The 24,389-nt window shown below is 41.5% G+C and overlaps 1 protein-coding gene across 5 annotated transcripts in view; it reads right to left on the bottom strand.

Annotated features, from left to right (window-relative positions):
* Positions 1–24,083, bottom strand: part of P2RY8 (P2Y receptor family member 8) — a 35,212-nt gene extending 11,129 nt beyond the window's left edge. Inside the window, exons 1-4 of one of the 5 annotated variants that reach the window (XR_013948406.1) lie at positions 23,574–24,083; positions 21,779–21,842; positions 19,950–20,036; positions 8,430–18,068 (exon numbers count right to left, since the gene is read on the bottom strand). The gene's annotated coding sequence lies outside the window, so the exon portion shown is untranslated. Of the gene's footprint in view, positions 1–8,429; positions 18,069–19,949; positions 20,037–21,778; positions 21,843–23,573 lie in introns of those variants that run through there. The other 4 variants (XM_080584918.1, XM_080584921.1, XM_080584919.1 and 1 more) reach the window with 4 other exon arrangements.
* Positions 24,084–24,389: the final 306 nt, after the last annotated feature.

Genomic DNA, 24,389 nt, shown 5'->3' with positions numbered 1-24,389 from the left:
ATCATGGAGCAAAAGCATGCATGCAAGCAGTTACTGAAAAATTGCTGATGCCTGTCAGGGAACTTGACGTCATTAGTCTCCACTTTTTGTCAGGTGGCTACCCGGGGTACGTGGCGATGGACAACCAGCTTGCAAAAAAACCACACTCTGATGGGTGTCCGGTAGCATGGAGTTATCCTGTGCCATAGGGCCCTCCTGCAGGTAGCTTGCCCCTAAAATATTGTTAAGTAATACTGAGTTACAACAAAATGGTGATATTTTTATAAACTTTGACCACAAAAACTGCCAAATAAAGTCTAAATTTAAATAGTACATGAACTGATTTCCTTTATAACTTTGCATCTTTTAAATATTGCCTATGTCCAGGATTTACAGACAATAGATTCCAGTCTGCAGTTACTTCACATAGTCCTTTTGAAAGTCAGAGGAAAAAGCAGTCGACCTTTTCCCTTCTGACCTCAAACGCCAGGAAAAGAATCAAAGCTTAATGGCAGAGGCCATTTGTGATAAACAATATGACAGGTTCCCAGAGGATCCTTCAGTCTTCTGAAAACTCTATGGTCTTATATTGAATCTGTGTGGTATGATTGGCATTTTACAGTAAATAAATAAATATTCTACTTATATATATTATATATTATATATATATTCTGCTCGAAATATGTACTTTCTATCTTTTCATCTCTCTCTTCTGTGAAACTCTTATTGAATGTTTCCTCTCCTGTTCAGTCCACAAAGGAATTGAGGTAGAGCTGTATGCATGTTTTTGAAGATTATCTTTACAGATTAAAACACACACACACACACTGAAAAAAAAAAAAAAGAAAAAAAAAAGAACAACCCTCATACGTTGCTTTCTCTTGCAGTTGCGTTAAGGATATGAGAGCCTGTAGCTGTTGATTGATTTAACATACACTGGAGTACAAAACCAGGCCACTCAACCATGTTTTGCAGGTGTAGCTGAAAGGATAACTTGGCATGGTATCTGGGACATGTTTTTTTAGAACAAAGGGTTAATATAAGGTATTGTGTCAGAACTTGGAGATGATCTTGTTAGTGATGAGTCAAAACTCTTTGGCTAAGCATCCACACTATCTCCAGACAGGCCTCCTTCCACTAGTTGGGCTCAGTATGTACAAAACATGATATTGCCTCCTAGATAAATACAGAGGCACGTCCCAGAAAGCCACATCAGGATCCCTAACGACTGGTAACTCTAAATGCAGGCTGAACCATTGTTCCTCTTGCTAAGATCTTTATGAACATCCCAACTCTCTTCCCAGAGAGAAGCATTAAGTAGCAGGATTTGAGTGTAGCTGGCATCTTGCTTCCCTGGTCCTTGCTACAGCTGTGGAGAAGCATCTGTAGAAATCTCAGGGTCTATTTTAGGGTGAGTTGGAAAGTCTAAATGCCACTGACTATACTGGGTGGATCTCCAGTGACTGTAGCAGGCTCATATGTAGTCAATTTCCTTGTAAAGGCAGAAGGTTGAATTTGAATCCAACTCATTTTGAACGTCCCGTTGATTCAGATCCTGGTTTCCTGGAGGCCTTTAATTGCCTGGATTTTGTCAAAGTCTATATTGGTCCCCTAGAACATAATTGTCCCCTTTTACACTTGGATCACTCAGGGGCCACTTTAAAGCGACCTGGCCAGCTTCCACGTGAAAATGAAGTGGTACAGAATAGGACCTAATGCATGATTTTACCCTCCATCTTCCACCTGTGTTTCAAAAGCTACAGCCGGCTTTATGTAAGCATGTCTGTGTTTTTGTGTAGCAAAGATGACACAGCTGGGACTCAGGAGAAAAATTATTTTGTCTCCTGCTGGTCTCACTGCTGTAATTGCTCAGCACAGGTTGTTTAGCCTTTATTGACAGCTCACCTGCAAGACTGACTGCTTTGCTTTCTCCCCAGATGTTTCCTTCTGCAATGTACTGATGGTGAACTCCTGACAGACTGGGCATTCTCCTGGCTCACACTTCAGCTAGAAGTGGTTAACACATCAGGACCAGTAGAAACAGTCTTGGCTGAAAAATGCATGACACGAGGGCCTCTGTAGAAGTTAAACTAACATGCATTTGTCTGTTTTCTCTCAAGTGTGATTCTCTGCTCCTGAGTGGGCAAGAAGAGCTAGATCTACAGAAAGAATAAGCGTCACTTTCTATCAACCCATGACCTACCAAAAGGCTTTGATACAAAAACTAGGTTGTTGGAAGCTCTTTTGTTGGAACTGCTCTTAATTGTGTCTGCTAATTCCTCCGGACCCCTTGTCAATACCACTGAAAATAGGTGCTCACACGTATTCCAGCAGGAGAGGTGTGTCTGGGCTGCCGAAGGGCCAGGAAGCAGTGATGTGAAAGTGTGGAGGAACCTGGAGATTTCCTAATTCCCTAGCACTTTGGGCAATGCTTTTTTGCCTTGCCTGAAGGGAGCAGTGGTTGGGGCTCACCTCCAAAAGAGTTCCTGCACTGTCACAACTCTTTCCTTTGCACAGTTTCTCTTACTGCTCATTGTCACAGCTCAGAGTGTGAGCCCTGAATCATCTCTGTACTACTCGGCTATATCACTGTATTTCTTCTGAGTGATGTTCAGTCACCCATGGCCTTACAAATGGTTGCAATTCTCTGCTGCAGAATGATTCTTTGCTTTTTTCAGCTTTGCCCTCAGCAGTCAGTAGCATTAAAGCTATTATCATGAGCCACCCTGGATGATTCTGCTTCTCAGTTATGGTCATATTATGTGAGGAGCGATTTAGGGCACTTGCATGACTACTACGGAGCCCAGAACAGGATTCACTTATCTTGTGAACAGTCCTGAAAGCCTTGTATCCATGTAACTCCCATCATCACAGTCTGAGGCAGCTTTGTGTGCACAGCACCTCAGGGCTCTTTGCTCAGCAGGGAGAAGCCAGCTCACCCTGCTCATGCAAACTCAGTGCGTTCATTCACACGCTGAAAGAACTGAAAGCTGGCTTCTCTGCAAAAGCTCTTGGCTTATATCAAACATTGATAACTGCAGCTGTGCTGCTTGTGATTGGCACAGGACAAAGAACAAATTCGTGTGTCCCTGAATAGCACTAAGCAGATATACCCAAAAGGCACTGTGCACAGGTTACAGGAATCCCAGACTCAGCTAACTACAGGAGCCTACAGACTGCATGACCTACTTTTAAAAGCAGCGTTATATGTGCACACAAAGGAAAAAGACACAGCCAAGAGCAGGTGTTTTTTTGTTGTTTTTTTTTTCCTGACTTCACACTTTTTTCCTGACTTCTTAATTTGATACCAGTTAGAGGTAGGACTGGTAACGTACAAGAATTGAAGATCATAAAATGGGGGAAAAAAAATAATAGAAAGATTTCTAACAAAAGCTCCTCTTCTTGCTCATTTTCTTTGTAACTACGTATGCTTTCACACTAACACACAGAGGTACGACAGGAATAGCACCCTGAAACCACATCTGCTATTGTTTTATTCTTCTGAAAGTCCTCGAATGCAGGTGAGACAGTAGGTGGAAGTTCAGGTCTTTTCAGCTGAACTAAGCTGCAAGTGTCCTTCTGCTCAGTCTTTGTTCTCCTCAAAATGCCACTGCATTTCGGTAACTTAAATGCATAAATAAAGTAAAATTTAATGCATAAAATGCATAAATGCATAAATAAAGTAAAAATTGGATTCTTCCAAGGATTCTTCTTGTCTAACACAGCCTTCCTGCACTGAGAAGTATATAAGTAGCCTAATTTTAATCAAGATATATGCCGGCATGTAATTATACATAAGTTTTATGTGAAATAATCACAGGCAGGGGTCGGAGTCAAACATTACACTCTGTAGATAATTTGGGGTGTGGGGGGGTGACCAGCCTGTACTCTTATCAGCAGACAATACATTGCAAGAGCTTGCTATTGGCTTTACTTGAGTTCCCTTTTACCGCTAGCAATATGCCCTGAGATATCTGGACCATAGTTGCCATACGAATCATTGCCCGAGTTTTGCAATGTTGAGAAAAAATAATGAGGATGAAGATATTCTGCTTTGAAGGTTGTTATTTATTGACCAGTGTACTAAAAATTATTGTCTTAACAGTAGTTTTTATAACCCTGGCATTTAGCTCTGATTGATAGAGTTAATTCTGGGTATTCAATTTGTAAACAGACAGTCTGTATCTCAAAATCTCTTCTGCTACATTCAACTGTAATCTGCTCTTTAAGGGCATGGTCAAGAAAACACTTTCTTGCAGTGTAAGTGAAGGTGTGAATCCTTATCATATCAGCTACTCTATGTATTTGACTGCAGCCGTAGAGGCACAGGAGCTTGCCTACCCTTCTGCAGTGAAGCGCTGTGGAACAGCTCCAGGTTACCATGTGAGAAGACGTATTCTTTATGATAGCATAGTCCATGCTATACCACAGCCAATGCACTTGGTAGTATGCCCTGGTTATGCCCTGCTTTGTCTCTGCCATGACTTGTCTGCTTGCCCACACACTTAAGGTAAATAAATCCAGCAGAGAGATCTTTTATATGCTGACCACAAGCAAGTAGCACACGTCAGTGTGAGGTGAGACCAGCCTTGGTGTAATTCTGATACAGGAAGGGCCTCAGGACAGGGTACACCAGCAAAGTAAAGGAGAGGTGGGAAGCTGTTATGACGACAAGTATTCTTATTTGTCCATTTTATAAAATATATATTATGTATGTAATATTATTATGATAACATGGTTATATACTGATCTAATATTATATATTAATCATTTATATGAGATAGATAGGAGATAAATATCTATTTCTACTGGTACCACAAATTGAAATATTTATTAATCCCATAATCAACACCCCAAGTGCAAGAATTTTAGCCTGTGTTACTGATTCATCATATAAATAGATACACACTATTATATATCATATATGATATATTGTACAGTAATAGGTAATAATGTATGCTATTATTTTCTCATTTCATTGTATATCTACAGTTGATAACAGTCTTTTGTTTTTAGAATTATTTTCAGAACTACAGTTGAAATTTCAGCTATTTGGATACTAAGCTCTGAAATGATAAATCTTGAAATGAAATGAAAGCAATCATACAGTGAAAACTGTGTGCCAGAGGTGAAGACACTGGAATTCATGGGATATCTAACGATAAAACTCCAAGGTAGTTTCGAAGACTAGTACAATTATGATCTGCTTAGACACTAATAACAGTAGAGCAGTAGGAGATGGTGCTTTGGAGGCAAAATGTGGGTTGTTAGGACCCCTAGAGACCTCTAAGTGACATGCTTTGAAATATCATCACATTCCTGGAGTGTCAATGTATGACTGGAAACTGATGCATAGGAAACTGATATGAATGTACAAAGAATAAAGGAAAACTTTGACACAGATGGGTCCTATACAGGAAAACATCGTTCAACCTAAACCAAAACAGGCAAGGCTTCTGTTGCTAAAAGTTAAGGTTACAGTTTTTAAACTGAAGACTAAAGAAAGCCAACTGGCACAGAAAAGCATATGGTTCAGGATGACACATACTCTGGGGTGGGAATGTTATTAAATCCTCTGTATTCTTAGAAGAAAGGACAGGAAAAGATATTAATAAAACCCAGGAAGGAACCAGACAAACAGCTTCTACAGCGTTTGAAGCAGATCACGTAAAACAGCCAGAACAAACCCCAAATACTTCTGTCTATACAGGTATGTGAAGAGTGTGAAAATGCTGAGGGCGATTGCTCCATCTTACAGCTGGCAACCTGACCTCATTCGGCCATCTGAGAAGTCTGATGAATGAAGGTAGCCACTGGAAATTGTGTGGCCAGGACACACGCTGACACAGCACTGCCAGAGTAGGTCGTGCCTCTGAAGGATTGGTGCAATTGTATTGCAGGAAGCTGTGTGTCACATCCAACGAACAATTCAGCTGCATCAACAAATGATGCGGAGTTTAACAGAGTGAAATACCTAAATAGGAAGGCTATAACTTCTTGGACTGTACCATCAATCACATAACGAGGATGGTTAAATGTGGCAGCAATGTGCTTAGGAGAGAAAGAAGGCTGCGAGCTCAAAAACCATGGAAATAGCAAAACCCTTCAGTTGCCCCTGAATAGACTGGACAAGTGCACAGAGGCATGACCCCCGTGTGCAGGCACCAGCAGCGGGGAGCTCCTTCCCAGAGGAGGTCAGCAGCTGGTGATTCAGGCTTCTCTCTGTCCTCCTGAGCCCCCTTAGTGGCAGGAGCCCTGACCTGGGGTCTCCTGCATCCCCATCAGGATGCCCCCGTGTGCCTGGGGCCATCCCCTGGCATGGAGATCACCTGGCCAGGACTGGCCTGTGCCACGTTACCAGGCCTTCTCCTCAGGGAAATAGCACACGACCTGCCTGATCGCAACAGCCCAGGGCCCGAACCAGCTGCTGCTGCTCTGTGCTTGGGAATCCGTGGGGAGAAGTTACCCAGCACAACCGAAACCTGCACCAGCTGGAGCTGTCATGCATTAGCAGTGCAGAGCCACGTTCCAGTGACCAAAGACTTTTCCTTTTGATTTAATATAAAAATACAGCTTGCTGTCCCCAGAGAAATGCAGAATGCATGGAAATATCTGACAAGAAATGAGACTTGGTAGAATAAAACTGCAAGCTTTAAACCTGGACTCTCGTGAGGGCTTCCCTATCGAAAGGTTTTCGTTCCCTTTTTCACTCTGTTGTAGAGGCATGGGTCTCAAAAGAGAATTGCCACTGGCAGCTCCTTCACTGCCTGGCCCCTGGTGCTTTGGCAGTGGCTGCAGCCTGTTCACAGCCCTCTTCTCAGCAGCCTCCTTCTTTCCTGAAACCCCGAGGATGCCCTCTACATCATGGGAGCAGAGACAGGACCATGCTCTCAAAACACAGCCCACCCTCCTTCTGCTGCAAATGCATTCGGGAAGACCAGCACCAACAACTTCCTCACTTCTCTTTCTGGGAGAATTGGAAGTCATTTAATTTTTTTCTATGGCTTCGTTCCCAGCTCTGTTTCAGGACCGTGGCTCGTGCTTGCTCATGGGAAGCTCATGGGACATGGAACCGTCCCTGGGTTTTCCCCACAGAGCTGCCCAGCCCTGCTGAAATTACCCAGGGCCGTGGCAGGGTTTCTACACAAGTCTCCGTGTGGCAGCAGGCATGCAACAGGGAGGCCTGGTGGGGCTTGCGAGATGGAGTCATCCGTGCCTGTGACAGTCACCCAGCATCGCTGCACGCGGGGCTTTCACTGTGGTTTGGCAGGCAAGTGGTGGAAAAAGGCAGTGTTCTGAAAGTCATTCAGGGAGCTGAAGGAAACGGCTCCAGGTCCCTTTTATTTTAAATATCTCAGCAAGAGTCTCTTATAAAAGTATAAAGGCGATATAAATTTCAGGAAAGCAGCTTTAGTATTTTTTTTTCTTGTGTGCATTTTTGTCTCTTGCTCTGCCTCACTGTCATAAACACATGTACACAGGGAGGAAGAAACAGAAAGCAGAGTTTTAAGCTTTAAAATATATAAATTTTCTTGTTAAGTAAAGTTTGAAAATTAGATATTCATAAAAGAGCCTACAAAGGGAAAACAAATTCTTATGGCCCCTTCTAGTACCATCCATCCGGCCACGCAGGTGAGCAAAGACAGTGCTCGAACATCTCAGACAGCAAAGATAAGAGCACAGTGATAAAAGATTTTTCATCACATGTTGTGGGGAAAGTTTTGTACAAGCTAGGACGTGCTGCTCAGTGCAGGTTCCTCTTTCAGTTCTCTGAAACTCTTTTTTAAAAATTACAAAAAAAAAAAAATATATAATAATTCAAAAGAAGCTTCCTCGGTTCAAAACCTCCCAGCACTCCCACACCATCTCTGTAGACGTTGCCTCTGAGACATACTATAAGGTGCACATGAAAGTTATTTGCTTATAGACTGATAGCTTTTAGAGCATTCTGTTACATTCCGTTATAGAATACCCTATGCAAAAACATGGTTTGCTGTTTAGTTTTGTTTGCCAGTCTTTTTAACATAGAAGAAAACTTTTTTTTTTTTTTTTTTAGTACTAGTAGAAAGAGGAGAAATCTAGCAATTCATCAGTTAAAACCTATCCTTTCTTTTTAAAGGTTATACAATCACAACAGGAAATATTTTGAAATGGTCACAGTAATCACAAGACAGACAACTTTTTTGGCTGAACATGTGTTTATACTAGTGCCCTATTTTTAGGTCACGTCACATGCCAACTCCATGCCAACAACTCTTTGTATTTTAATTGTAAATGAAATAATAATTTCTGCAGTCTTCAAGAATAATAGGACCATACTTCATTCTTGCCTTGTTCTTACTTGCTATGCTCAAATTCATAATCTGACAGAAGCAGAGTCAAAATAGCTATTTTTGATTTAATTAAAGGTGGGGTGTTTCTTTGTCTTGTACTTATAGACTTTTTCTTTCTTTCTTTCTTTAAGAACCTGCAGCAATTTTATTCATTCAAACAATAGTTGGAAAAGATGCTAAAGTTGGCCTAAGAGCACTTCCACGGTTAAGTGCTAGGATGCAATGGGCCGAAGCCAACACCCATGCTGAGCTTCCTCATTATCACTCATGCAGAAAGCCATGTCAATACGGAGATGAAAATGTTGTAGACTTCATTTTGGGAAAATGTCTCTTTGGAATAGCAAGAGATAGAGAATTAAGAACTGGAACTCTGCTGAGATTTCATAGACGGACTGTAAATAGGTCTTTGAGAATGCTAATCAAACTGTTTTGAATTCCAGTGTTATCTCTTTCACTTGCTTGATACCTTTTTTCAAACAAGGCATCAAGCTCTCTTACACTATAATGTTTGAAAACCTTTCAGTGACTTCTTAAAACAAAGCTGTAAGCTTGATTAATCAAAACTTATGATGGAAATGTCTTGAATCATAGTGAGTTTTTGAGACATTTTTTGAATGCCCCGCTCAAGAAATATTCAAGAGACTGCATTTGTCAAAACTGTGTTCAGATTTATTTATTTTTTTCAAAATAAGCATTTCCTTGTACCTTAAATTGTGATACACAAATAAGGAGACACCCCAAATCAATGATCAAAATAGAAAATCCTTGCTGTGTAAGTAGCGATTTTCTTTCACCCAAATTATAATAATACCAGAATATTCTAAAGGGAAAAATATCTGCAAGGTGCAAGGTGCAACTCGATTTTCTGGTTCTCGTAGTAATTAGTACCTACTGTAACAAAAGCCAGAGTCTGACTTTGTACAAAGGATTTCTAATGCCTTTTTTTTTTTTTTTTTTTTTTTGGTACAAGACAAGCTCAAGAAAGCTGCAGAACCCCGAATTTCAGCTGAAAACCAGTTAAAAGACTTTCTTTAGAAACTGGGTGTAAAAAGAGATTGTGGTTAGTTTTGCTCGATCATAAAGAAAGACAGACACAGGAAAGCAACAAGTATCAAGAGGCACTAATACAGAATGCAAATCCACAGAGAGAGCCTAGCACACCCACCATCTGCACCTCCTATACCCAAGGTTGTAGAAGCACGAGTAGACAGAGACACCTGCCTGCCCAGGAGTCTCCAAGTCCCCAGCTGAGATGTCCCATACCTTGTCGATTCACAATCAGGCATTTTAGAATGAGATCCAGAAAACCAGGACACCGCGCAGTAAGCAAGCTAGACAACAGGAAACATCTTGGTCCCTGAGAAAGCTGCAGCTTTCAACACTTTGCTGAGGGTTTCAAGGAGACCTCCAGCTACAGCCATGTATTGCAACTGAAATTTCCCCTGGACTGAGATGCTTGCATTGGTTTTATTGCAAAAAAAAAAATCCCTTGAAGGATGGAAAACAGAAACAACAGTACTGCCCATAATCCTCAAATATCACTCAATAGGGATGTGGGAGATATGAATTTATTTCTCTCTTCAGATAAATGAAGTTTGAATCTACACCTCCCACGAAACAGTAAGATCTTCTATTAGTCACTTCATATAAAACATAGAATTGGATTGAAATAGGAACTATGCGTAGGACACCTTCTCCCTTTAGGTACCGAACAAAATACTACAGTTTTTCTTTCTCACCCATTCAGGCTATACCCCAGTTGCAGCGTGCAAACTGGTACAAATTCAATCCTAGAAGTAAGCCTGGAAGTTAGGTATGATGCCTTTACTCCCAATTACCAGGCTGAGCATTTGTGTTTCTTTCCCTTCTGACAGGCAGGCGTGAAGTAGGGCTGTTTCTTGTTGCACAAGCATGCCTGATTTATTCAGTGGTTTAGAGCAGGCTGATGAGACTGCTCACAGGGCTACAGGTACACATGTTTATAGATCTGCTTGCTCTACTTCTCTTGCTGAGATCCTTTATGTATCCTTCCCTGCAAGCCAGCATGGGAGGAGGACCATATAAAGATCCTGTATTTACACTTTACAACATTTGCCTGCTGCAATAACTAACTTTGCCATGGATAAGAGGGGCACTTACTCAGGGGAGGTACCTAGAAAGCTGTTCCCCGCCACCCTATGGGCATAAAAATGAAAGCTGTGCTCATGGAGGTACAATGTGAGGCCTCATTTCTGAGGCCAACCTAATGCTTTTTTTTTTTTTTTTTTTTTTTTTTTTTACAGAACTAGGCTCACAGGATATAAATGGAGTAGTTTACAAACACCTCGTTCTCAACTATTTCTCGTGACATCCTGTCACGGCTGGTGTGACTAATTCATATCAGTGGGTATACAGATGCATCACAGTAAAGGGCAGGGTAGCAGATGATCAGGTAATTTTTAGTGTTGTGTGATGGTAGCAGGCAAGCAATCTTGATAATTTTGATGCAATAAGCAAGGTAGGCTTGACAAAATAAAACACTATTAGAAGGATGAATGAGAAGAACATAAGGCTCTTGGCAGATAAAGCCTGACAAAATTCCACTCCTCCCAAACTGTTGTCATCTTTTCAACTCCTTCATGCTTTCCTGATGAGAAGCTAGATGAAAAATTGCATGATTTTCATACTCCCAGATGGCTGGGGAGATCTATAGATCCACTTATTCATAGAAAAAAAAAAAAAAAGAAAAAGAAAAAAAGAAAAAAAAAGAAAGGCAAGAGTATCTAACAGCTTGTATATTAAAGAGTTAAGAGGAAGGGAGGAGAAATAAGGAAGTAGTGGTTGAAACAATCTGCTCTTAAGCATACAAAAACTGTGAAAGAACTTGATAACATTTTAAACAGAGTATATAAACAACACAGAAGAGCACCAAAGTAGGTCTTCTTTTATTTATTTATTTATTTATTTTTCTAGGAGTGGGGGCATTAAGAAGGAGTGGAAAGTCTAATGGCAACATTGGAAATGGAAACTGCAGTTAGCCAAAGAACAAGCACAAGTTTCTCACCCAGCCAGGTTGAAAACTAAAGGCACCATTTGTAATTTTGAGAAGAGGCTGGTTTCCAAAGCCTTCCATTGTAGGGTAGTGCCACTTTTTTGTACTCAGATATTTAATTTGAGATGGGTTAGATGAAAAGTATATGGAAGAAAATAAATATAGTAAAGTATTTCACCTTGAGACTTACTACAAAAGGCAGCTGAACTATCAACATGAAAGAGAGAAATGCAAACTTCTTTCAAAGAACATTTTCATAATATATTATTTTGATCTAACAATGCTACGCTGACTTCTTTAAAATTATGCTATATTTGGCTTTCTCTCCACTGGGGAAATACTCTTGTCATTTCTCATCATTGACAGCAGGGATACAGCAGCGGTGTAGTTTTTGTAGTACTGACCTAGAAAAAACTTTTCTGATACCAAAGTCACTGTGTCTTGAAGAAGAGCATTCAGAAAAGTGTCATTGTCTGTATATATGGCATTGCCAAAATCTACAGCAACATGCTGCTCCTGTGTGAGGGTTTGTAGGAAAGGACTGAGAGTTTAGAACTAATTTATTTCAGAAGCAAAATAAATGGGAATAAAACTAAAGATTTGGAAATATTTAATCCCAATCTTCAAAGATATTTAATAGTTTAACTGCCACAACCTTAACTTTCTGCTTCTGCACAATCCTATTTAACACTTGTACATGAAACAATAAGCCAGTGCCTAACAGTCTGTAAACAATCAGAAGTGATTTTTATTTAACAGCATCACTGATAGTTGTCTATCTTCACCGCCTTTGATAGCTACAAATCAAGAGAATTCAGCTTCGATCTCAAAGGAAATAAGCACCCACAAGATAATCTCTACAGCAAATTTCTCTTGGGGAGGAGAACATTTAGACACTAATGTTGACACAAAGAGCACAAACTGAAAGTATTTCAGGGGAGGCTCTGATGCTCATGTTCTTCTCAGAAGAAAGTAAAAGGTCACATCAGCACTGGGCTGCTGATCTGGGAGGTGAGGTCCAGGGCTTTGTGGACCATCGTGGACCAAAAGGGAGAAGGCACACCAAGGCACTAGGCCATGCAATACCTCATACGAGCCAATGAATAAATGCAGTTCACAGGAACAGCGTAGGCTGCTCATGCCTGAAAGTGAAAGACTCTGTTTTTTTCAGTACACCTTCTTACCTGATGAATAAGGTTTGTGGATAGGCACGTGGCCTCATTTTTAGGGGAAGGATGTGATGTGGGAGAATCCAAAAGGGTAGATTCCCTTCTTCAGTGTGTTAGATGTGGGTCCCGGGTGACTGTCAGCCAGCCCAGGCATCAAACAATTTTACTCGTTAACATTATCAATAACTTAGAAGCAAGAAAATAAATGGCAAGCAAACAGCTACTGGGGCCAGCTGCTGTTCACTTCTGTTTGAAAAGAGGCTTTGGGCTATGTTCACAAGTCTGTATTTTCTGAATCACCTTCAATAAATGTAAGCATGTTGGTTAATTCCAGGCAAAGTTGATGAAGGGTGTAGGTCCCAAGATTAACTAAGTTTCTGTGCATTGCATTAAAATATCTTGCCAATTGGATGAAAGTCTGGGATTCAGACATTTACACTTCCACAAAAAGTGTTCTTTTGACTGGTTTCTGCAACTGTATAGGCTTCCTGTGTGTCATAGCTGTAATAGCTCAGGAGGAGAAGGTTGTAGACAGCTATCTAGTAATCCACCATAAATCACAGAATTGTATGAAGAAAATAAACTATCATTTTCTTCTGCTCACAGAACCACCACAGGACTTGTTGGACACAGCACTCGCCCCTTTGGGGCATTTGTCTCTGGGACTCACATGCTAACTGCTCAAAAATCTTCTCAACATCCTTTTTGCAGCCTGGGATCAAGAAATAGAAGCATAGTTCGGAATAAATGGCAGAGTATTTAATATGATCACAAAAAATGGCCTGGAAATCCTTTGCTAGATCCCACTTGACTCAACACGTGACAGATGCAATGTATGAATGGGCCAAGACCCCTTGAATTTCTGTCCAGTTCTTTGTGAACAAAACCCTTAATTATGATTTTTTTTTCTTTCTTTTCCTTTTTTTTTTTTTTTTTTTTTTAGGTACACTGCAAATGTATAAGCTGATGATAGACAGAAGGTAAGCCCTTTTTTCTTTGCTCAGGCAGGGGAGGGCAGAGGAGTGTGTACAGTTCCTGCAGACTAGCAGGTTAATCTGAACTGTGAAATTGGTGGCAATGGCAAGAAGCTGCAGCACTACCTTTTTGACTTCAAACCCAAGGAAGTCAAATCCCCAGGTGTTCCCATGTTCTTTAGAACACAGTAAAAATGTTTCTGCCGGCCTGTTTTTCCTCCTACACTCATGATTGTACTAGTCCCAGAGCCAAGTTAGAGCAACCAGAAGCACAGGCACAACCAAAGGAGCCAATATTTCTGCAGTCCATTTTTTTCTCTTCTCTCCTCCAGCTTTCTGACACAGCAATAATCTTTCCACCTGATGACATTTCCCCTACAACAAAGGGATACCCAAGCGCTGCTGTGAGACACTCCAAAGTGTTTTCGTTTTGCAGTACTGCAGCAGAAAATAATGGGATGTGCCGAAGATCCACCCCCCTCAGTACTCAGCGTATACATTCTCAAGGTCTGGGTAGATCAACCATCTACACTATTGATATCCAGATCAGTTATGATCTCTGACTCTCTGATCTCTTCCTTTTCTCATGCAGGGGTACATGTAGTCATGCAAGAGAGCCCACAGACATTGGTGGGAATAGATAAGTGAGTCAAACATATCAGCCCGCTATATGTCCCACCCACTGTAAGCAAAGAGAAGGTTCAAGACCAGCTGATGAAATGAAACAAGTACAAGTCTATGGGGCCCAATGCCATGCATCCCAGTGTCCTGAAGGAATTTTCTGATGAAGTTGCCAAGCCTCTCTCCATGATATTTGAAAAGTCCTGGCAGTCAGGCGAAGTCCCTGGTGACTGGAAAAAGGGAAACATCATTCCCATTTTTAAAAAGGGTAGAAAGGAGGACATGGGGAACTACAGACCAGTGAGCCTCACTTCTGTGCCTGGCAAGATCATGGAGAATATCCTCCTGGAAGCAATGTCAATGCACATGCAAGACAAAGAGATGATCTGAGACAGCCAGAATGGCTTCACCAAGGGCAAATCGTGCCCAACCAGTCTGGTGGCCTTCTATAATGGAGTGACTGCAACACTTGACATGGGAAGACTGACCAATGTCATCTACCTGGACTTCTGCAAGGCCTTTGACACAGTCCCACATGACATCTTGGTCTCCAAATTGGATAGATATGGATTTGATGGGTGGACCATTCAATGGATAAGGAATTGGATTGAAGGTCACACCCAGAGAGTGGTGGTCAATGGCCCTGTGTCCAAGTGGAGGCTGGTGACAAGTGGTGTCCCTCAAGGGATCTGTCCTGGGACCTGTACTGTTTAATATCTTTACCAGTGACACAGACAGTGGGATCAAGTGCACCCTCAGCAAGTTTGCAGATGACACCAAGCTGAGTGGTGCAGTTGATACAACAGAAGGAAGTGATGCCATCCAAAGGGACATGGACAAGCTTAAGATTTGGGCCCATGTGAACCTCATGAGGTTCAACAAGTCAAAGTGCAAGGTGCTGCACCTGGGTCGGGGCAATCCCAGGCATGAGCACAGAATGGGAGAAGAACTCATTCAGAGCTGCCCTGCAGGGAAGGACTTGGGGGTTCCGGTGAATGAAAAGCTTGACAGGATCCGGCAGTGCACACTTGCAGCCCAGAAGGCCAACTGCATCCTGGGCTGCACTAAAAGGAATGGCCAGCATGTCGAGGGAGGTGATTGTGCCCCTCTGCTCTGCCCTTGTGAGGCCCCACCTGGAGTCCTGCATCCAGGTCTGGGGCCCCCAGCACAAGAAGGATATGGACCTGTTAGAACACGTCCAGAAGGGGGCCACAAAGATGATCAGAGGGCTGGAGCACCTCTCCTATGAAGAAAGGCTGAGAGAGCTGGGGATGTTCAGCCTACAGAAGAGAAGGCTCCGGGGTGACCTCACTGCAGCCTTTCAGTACTTAAAGGGGACTTATAAAAAAGATGGAGAGCGACTCTTTGCTCAATCAGATAATGACAAGACAAGGGGGAATGTTTTTTAACTAAAAGAGGGGAGATTTATATTACAGGTTAGAAGGAAATTCTTCACTCAGAGGGTGGTGAGGCACTGGCACAGGTTGCCCAGAGAAGCTGTGGATGCCCCATCCCTGGAGGTGTTCAAGACCAGGTTAGATGGGGCCCTGGGCCACCTGATCTAGTCAGTGGCATCCCTGCCCATGGCAGGGGGGTTGGAACTATATTGTGTTTGAGGTCCCTTCCAACCCAAGCCAGTCTATGATTCTGTGTTTCTATAACATGTAAAACTGCACATTGTCCTGTTGGCTTATCTGAGACGTATTGTTGATGGAAAACATTTGATTAAAAAAGCTGAAAAAAAACTTTCAAACATAAAAATTATTTAAAATCTCTAACTTTTAACATAGACTGAACCTGAAATGTCTCAGTGATGAGTTTGTGAGGCTATTTTATCCACCGAGACCATATTTTAAGGTAATGTATTGATACAGCAGAGTTGCTGAGATCATTAAAAACAGACACTTAACAGGAAACTTCATTCTTCCTCCTCTTAGAGGCGTTAACAGTATCTTTATAACCTGCAGGAGAAACTTGTGACTGAGAAGGCAGATCTTATGAAAGAGAAGGTTCCAGAAATGTTGTTTGATAAGTATGTAAAGATTTATGTCATGATTTAGGTTCCTAAAGAGACATTGTATGCAATGTGTAAAGCAGAGTTTAGTTCAAACAAAGGGCTTGATCTTGCTCCTATTCAATGCCATCTCATACTCTTATATTAGCAACCAACTTGTGCTAGCTGCACTCATGAAAAAGCTGCAAACTTTTTGACTAACAATGTATTTCTAATGACCATAACAGCACTGATCATCACACTGATTATTTAAGTACTGAATAATTGAGGTTGTCATCTTTGCAGTGACCTGAGATTGAGGACATGGGAAGGTGTCCCTTATGAAAATGTCTTTTCTTTCCCTTCCTTGTCAAAATACTCATAATGATCATACAGCTTAGGCAGGTTATTGCTCTAACAGCAGATAAACTGCTGAAGAACCCAGGAGTCAGAATTTCATTGGCAGGTTCCCCTGGTTGCTTTGTAGTTTAGTGATCCTGTTAGTTAAATGCTGGAAGTCGATAACCTGAAGAGAGCTAATCAGCCCAGCTGCCAAGAAACTTTACAAGTCAGGTGCATGGAAAACGGGCAAGTTTAAGCCTGCCCATTTCCATCATATCTGTGTTGGAACTGGTGCCCTCCCAGCAATTCTCCAAAGGCAAAATACCCCACCAGAAAGCTTTAGACTTTGTTCTCCTCATTGTTAGAAGAATGACACTATACCCTATGGACAGTGCGTTGTTCAACCCCTTGTTGAATGCCAAGCAAATAATTTATTTCTCAGCATTTCTGTGGCATGCAATGTTGAAGCAAAGTGCTCCCAGAAGACCTGCAAATTTCTTCTTTTAAGCCTTTCTCTAATTGGAAAATTATTTAACCGTATTGCAAACAGGAAAGTAGGCAATGGAGAGCCTGAGGCACCCTAGGTTGCCTAAGATCTGAGTACCTGAGTTCTCAGAGCACCTGACGTTACATAAAACTGTATTGTTTCAAAGCCACGTTTCTGTTGACTACATCTAGATCTATAAGTGCTCAATACTTCTGCAAGAAAGACCCAGGTGTCTTTTAATACATGTTTAAAAATGAGGAACTCGGAACTGGTGGCCCTTTCTGAAAGTTTAACCCTTTAAAGCCAGATTTGAAAAAAGATTTCGTGATCTATGAGATGAGAATCACAAAGATTAAGGCACCAATGAAGAGTTAGGTGTCCCAAATGAGATCTGAAATAGTCAGCAAAACGATGAGGAATAGTATGAACTTAGCACTCATCTAGGGGAGACTGTGGATGGCTCTTGGAAATGTGAAAACTTGGAAAAAAATCTTAGTGAGTTTCCCAGAACGCTCTCTCTTCTTCAGGATGACTACTGGGACACCTAAAGCCTTTGGTCAGCTTGTGAAGTCTCCTTTTATAAATGTTCCCTGTTTCCTTTTCTTTCTGAGGACTAAATATGATTTGCTATAATCTTTTAAGATGATTGATAGAAGAAAAACACTTCCCTTCCCTTTCTAAATGACAGACTAGTGGTTACAGTCAGGAAATAGGGCCTCCCAAGTCTGACCATGGAAATTATTATCTGATCAAGAGATTTTTTTAACCACAAAACGGCTGGGTACTACCCATATATCGTATCAAAGATAGGCAATAAAGAAATTATTGACATGGTAGCTTAGGAAAAAATGCACAACATGCACAACAGCAAAAGATTCCCTAGCCTAGCCTAGCCTAAACACAGGGGCAGTCATCCATAAGTAAGCGGACATAGCCTGATCTTTACACTTTAGATTGGCCTTTGGGGTTATCCAATGACTACTGAAAGTGAAATAGTGTCTTTGAAGACAAGACTAGAGGATAGATATTTTGCCTTCTAGATGAGCTGTATTTCAGGTGTCTGCTCCTCTTTTGTCCAATGGCCATTGCTTCATCTTCCATCAAAGCTGCAGCTTCAACAAGTCGGGTGCAAATCAGACCTGTGTAGTAGTTAGCATACTTTCAAGGAAGGAAGTGGTTAAGACTTTGAATACTTTCCAAAGAGAGCACTAAATGTGCGTGATCTTTCTCCTAGGGGAGTGCTCTAGAAGAGGAGTTACACGTGCTTGAAAAGAAAGTACTCGTATTTTTAAGGAAATCCAATCTTACTGATGTACTTTAAGCATGCTCCTTACTGGCATGAGGCCAACTCTCTCAGTCCTGTCAAAACCCAATTGCTCCATAATTGCAAATAGATATCTGCTTTATACTCGTCTTTAAGTACCTTGAGTACTGCTACTTTATGTTAGAAGCAGTTCTTAGGGGATTATAGTCAGTGGCTGTCTGAGAATTGTCCCCAGCTGGGGCTGAAGCTCTGAAGTTCCACCTCAGATCCATTTCAGTCGTTTTTCTGCACCTATTTGTTATGGAGATGCTCTTTTCTCAGCATCACACAAGACTCTCAGGCAGAATCCGGTCTCCCAAGACAACTCAAGCACCAAAATCATAAAACTACTCTGTCTTTTCCTGCAGTTCTCCCTCTCAGTCAGCGTGTGTCCTCCAGCATCAAGCATATCAGGGTTTTCTCAGGCAATAGTCTCCCTCTGAATGAGCAGATGGCTGATTTTTTTGTGTGTCAAAGAACTCTGTAGTATCTACACTTAGATGACCAAGGGCTGTGCCATCTTCCACATGCAGGGAAGGGAGCTGTTACGGCACTAAGGCTAAGTCAATATTAGTAAATTAAACACTGTCAGAGCCTGGGTTCAGGCCATGAAATTCACTTCCTTCTGCGGTTACAGTTCTGGCACAGCTTTGATTCACACCAACTAATACTCTCTCAAGCAACTTGTGCAACTTAGGAGTTATCATAGACCAAAGACCATTCCTGAAAAGGAGTTTGGGTGTAGCCATCCTGTTTCAGGGAACAGTTGTTATTACAGATGTGTCAGATCAGCTGAGGACCAGAGTAGGACTGGTCCCAGCACATGGATGTAGAGCAGAATTACTAACGGCACCAGGTAAAAACGCCTTTTCTGGCTAGACCACTAGAGGGTGTAGGCAAACGTACTTTGCCTTGAAGTTTTATTTTTAGGTTACAGAGGCATGGATATTTCAGGTTTTTCTCTAGAGTCTTTGAGGAAATGAGCTGGCAGGATCACGTTTTGCTGTCCTCTACAACCCACTTACATCATTTGTAACACGCAACCCAAAGTCTATCTTTCCCTCCATTAGCTGCCGTCCAGACATGTCTCTGTTCTCATCTACCTAGACTGGACTGCCAGTTCTCTTCCTGTGGTGTTTTTTCTTTTTTGTTTCTTTTTTTGTTTATTTTTGTTTCTTTTTGTTTCCTTTTTTTTTTTTTTTTTTCCCCTCAGCATTTCTGTTCCTGCCTGTCCACAGTTTCCTATCTTGCCCTCCCCCCGCACTCCAGGAGGATTTCCCTTTGTTTCCACACCGACTGACTGTCACAAGGAGAAATAATAAAAGCACGAAAGGCTTCTCCAGGCCTTCAGCTGCTGAACCACTGTAGCACAGAAATGGAGTCTGCTCAGTGTGTCCATGATCCTGGGATAACAGAACTTCTGTTGAGCACAATTTAGACAATCTCAACAACTAACTATATATTTTCAAACTTGTAGTTAAACAAACAAACAAACAAACAAACCTACCACCACCACCACTACTAACAACAACAACAAAAAACGACAGTCTTTACAAGAGGATTCCTTTCTCTGTGCTTACTAACCTAACAGCAGAGACTTGTGTTCCTGAATATTCCCTTATTGCCTCAGAAATTGCCTCACATATCTAAACTCTGCATGTAACATCCTGCCAAAGAAAATGCAACACGTTTCATCTCAAATGTTGATCAGACTTACAGGCAGCTCCCTAAGGAATTTGTCTAGCCATGGTCACCGCTGAAGTTTCCGTGCTGTAGCAGATCAGATTTCCTCTCTGAGTAAGAGCTGCAGAAAGGACCAAAGAAAAATCTTTTAAGAGTCAGCTGCTTCTAAAAAATATATATTTAAAAAGAGCACAACTAAAGATGCCGAACAGTGGCAAGTACTGATAATGCTGCCTTTCTTAGTTGTAAAACACGGTTCGCTAGCTGTGAAACATACCTGTGCTAGATTGCTAATGATGTACAATATCCACATCTGAAGAAGAAGAGAAGATAAAAGAGCACATATTTTTGGTGACTTTATATTTTCTTTTCTTATTGAATCAGGAGCAGCATGAATAAGACGCATGTAGTAAGTTACCCTAGCTGCTTCATCACATATCCACATATGCACTGTACCGGTGCAGAGTATCTCTCATTATTTCAAGACCTAATGAGGAATTGGGAGACCAAGGGCCTGAGTGTAAAATTATTTTCAATTTAACAGCTGTTGAACAAAAATTCCTCATACAGTAGTGTAAAAACATGACAAAAACCTACTGCTTTTGATGAACAAGCTCATAGATGCATTGCCCCAGCTTGGAGAACACTTGGTTCTTCCTCAGTCTGCGAGCAAAAATGCAGAATCTCTCTTTTAGGATATCAATAATGGCTAACATCCATTAAATATATATACATATAGTTACATGAAGAGTATACAGGATCTCTCTCTCGCTCTCTTTCTCTTTCTGAGAGCTTTAGTTTTTAGCTTTAGTTAAATACTCAGCATACATATGAGTACCAACAGAAACTTTCAGTAAGGACTGAAGGTTTCCTACGAAAATTGTGTGAGAAGAGACCAGATCAAACTGACAACACCAGATTCCAAGGATGAAGAAAATTAACCCTGTGGGATATTTCTCTTTGGTTAACAACAAAATATAGACAAGAAAAAAAAATTATACTTCCCATTTTAAACCTATTTAAAAATCACAACCCTAATGGTCGGGTGAGAAGTTCCTCTCAGGTCTCCTGTGTACAAATAGTAAGCCCAAGAGGCACACCAAGTTGACTTTCCAGTTCCAATCAGAATACGAGATGCTGGCAGTAAGAGAAAAAAAGACCAAAGCAAAGTCCCAATAATATTTACTTATAACATGAGTACATTTTATCCAGAAATTTTTCAGGCACAAATCAAGGGCCTCTTATTTCTACAAAATCATTTTTCAGAGAAGGACTCCATTTTAAAGCTCATCATGTACACTGTGAAAAACATAAGAATGGCGTCAGAAAAATATGTCAGATGTCAAAAAGGTCCTTCTGCCCATTTTGAGGCTTTGCAAACATTTGTTGTCAATGGTGAAGCATTCTGGACTTCTGCTTCAAAACAGCTTTCAAGGTGGAAACTATGCAAATATGAAGTGGAATTATTAGGCTGCAGTAGGCATGCAAAACACCACTACATCACTTAAATGCACTGAGAAACAGTCCTGGTGTCTCTGCGCTTTCAGGCAGGACAGAGGGAGCCCACCACACAGTAACATCGTAGGGCTGGGCTGTGGGATGCTGGTTTCTACCCTCTAGCCACTCAGCCAGAAGGCAGCAGCTACCAGGAGAGACCACGCTTACCATACAATGAATGGGTTTTCTAGGTTTTGTTTCTTTTCCATCCTGCTATGCTGCTACATACGAGGTATGCCTCCTTCCGACAGAGAGCGGGAGGAGTACAGCCTTTTCCCACACCAAACAAAGATGCTGAAGCTGGAGAGAATGCTGAGAGCAAACATTTTAAACCACCTAAGCCAACATCCTATTTTCTACACTTACAGTCATCAGAGAGAGACAATTTGTCTGCCCAGGCAGATACATCAGGGATGAAACCAAATCCACCCTGAAAGACAGAAGGTGAATAAAACATTTTCAATAAATGCGCCTGAAGGGATGTTGAAAACTGCAGGCAGAAGCAGTGGGTAAACTGCTGTTGGTGATAGGGAAGTCCTGGGTTCAGTTTGCTCTCCCCCCACAAAGCTGGTGTGTACTTTCACTTGAGCTATGCCTGGGCAATAAGTGGGAAATGCAACTGCAGGATGGGTAGGCATACCTCGGCCAGCTTTCATCTAGCAAGCCGCAGTATTAATAGCAACACGCTTCAGCATAGATGACAAGTATTTACCAGCTAAGGTCAAACACAAATCTAAGGAACAGCAAAATGCTTAGCATCAATACTCAAACTGATCAGGCTAAGGTTGATGCAGATGTTTCTCCCCATGTTGTAGTCTCTTCCCCAGCAGCATGCTGACATGCTCCCTGGCTGTGTTCACCATGGAAGAGCTAGGGTTCAGATCACCTGCACTAGGGAGCTGGGAAACCCTGGGCACAAGCCTGGTGTCAGCTGGCTTTGGGTTCATCTGGGTTCAGTGACAAATCTCTGCTCCATAGGGTATTTGAAGGGTGAATTTCATTACTGAAGGCCAAGTGCTACCATCTCACAAGTAGGGTGCCAGTGATTTAGGAATGAAGTCCAAAAGTTGATGGGACTTATATTTCCAAATAAAACAAATGCCTTGAAAACCTTAAATAGATTCTCCCAACCACTATGCATAAAATCAAGAAAGCGTTTATACCAAACATGAGGCACGGTTGCGGAGCTAATCTCCAAACATTAAAACTGATTACAAGCAAAAATAATTAAAGAAATAAAAAAAAAAATGCCAGAAAAATGAATCTCCAGTATATGACTTCACCCAGGGATCCTCATCACTTTCTGCAGGGTGACCTGGTGACAGCCCGTTATTACAATAACTGCCATGCGGAAGGCTATTTTATGTTTGTGTCTGAACTATTAAAAAAAAACGTTCACACAAATACTCTCTCTCCCTGTCTATTAAGAGACAACAAATGCAGTATGCAAGAGTGCACTCTGCTGCGAGACTTCCTTCTGGTGCCGCTCTGTCTGAGCTCAGTTTTTATGCATCAAAAGACCCTGATGAAATTATATCTTTTTATGATATGCTTCCACCCTCACTTCTGTGCGTACATTCAGTTGCTGCAAACCTCAGGAACAGTCTCAGGATGACTATAATATGTGACTCTGCAATAGCTAAAGATAAGTATCAGGTCCAGTTTTATGAATAAAACTGGTCCAAAATTATCTGGTTTTGTTTTTCTTACAGCATGTAGCAGCTCACTCTTCCTCTTTTTAAAAAAGACCTTTGAGGACACGCTACGATTATCACTGCCCTCCGTACTAAAGCAAACTGTACACCTGAGAATCCTTATTTTGATCATGGTTTGCAAACTGAACTCCTTAAACTGGCGGTAAGAGTCTTCTTTGTCTTCTACTGCAGTATTTGCTGTGATTATTCTGACCTCTGACTAGTAGTAACATACCTTCTTCGTTATATCTGCTCTGTTATTAACCCATACAGTTCTAACTTTATTTGTAATGCCCACAGTCATCTGGGACAAAGACATACATGCAGTTCTTGGATTCAATGAACTTTGTTCTCCCTTCAGATACAAATAATAGGAGGGTGAACAAATCAGTCCTGGCTGAGACTGACTCCACTAAAAAGCAATTTTGAAAAAAAACAATCAAGAAGTGAAAAGCTGCAGTCCTTACCTGATCTGGGATGTACAGTGCACCTTGAAAGCCTCTTAAATGACAGAGAAGAATTAGAAATAGTTGAAAGTTTGCATTCATCCAACCACAGGGCTCAGGAAATGACCTTGTATTTTGCAATGATTAACTCCTTCCTCACTAATGTCTTCACTTTTTCAAGTACAATAAAAAAAATAAAAAAAATCTTATCCTTCCACTGCAGTTTGGTAACTAATGCCATACTTTACACACAATTTCTGTTTCACACTGAGAACATGCAGGTGGCCAGAGAAGATGACTCTGATCTCCTCCATGGAAGAGAGAATTTGCAGCGTCTTCTGCATAACTGTGACAAAGTACATTTTACTGTTGTGTGAAGCTTATGTGGCGAAACATAGAAATGACTAAGTAATGGCTTGAGCAGCTAGTTCTCAGTTTTAGAAGATGCTTAGAGCAATATTCTCAACATGACTTGGGATGTGTCTCCCAGCAGAGCAAGAAAAAAAATGTTATTTAGAGAGCAGCAGCTATTATAGTCTGGACAGGCATTTGGTGCATATGTGGTCTGAAATACTTCTTGGCACATAGGTTCTTTGGGTGAAAGCTGGGAATGCTGGAACATCAGGAGTTAGGTCCCGTGCACATAAAAACCTTCTGCCCCTAAAAGGCTGTTTCTTTGCTGGATGTACCCGTTCAACTGAGGCATTTCTGAGCCTGAGCATCACATAAAGCCATTGGCCTGGAAGTTGTGAAGGTCAGTCCCACCAGGTGCACAGCTGCCTTTGGGGAACTGGCACTTCCATGCTGAATCCGTGCTGGCACTCGGGCTCTCTGCAC

Source organism: Anser brachyrhynchus (genome assembly GCF_964034855.1).
Source record: "Anser brachyrhynchus genome assembly, chromosome: 1".
NCBI lineage: Eukaryota > Metazoa > Chordata > Aves > Anseriformes > Anatidae > Anser > Anser brachyrhynchus.
This window is presented reverse-complemented; position numbering and strand designations above follow the sequence as displayed.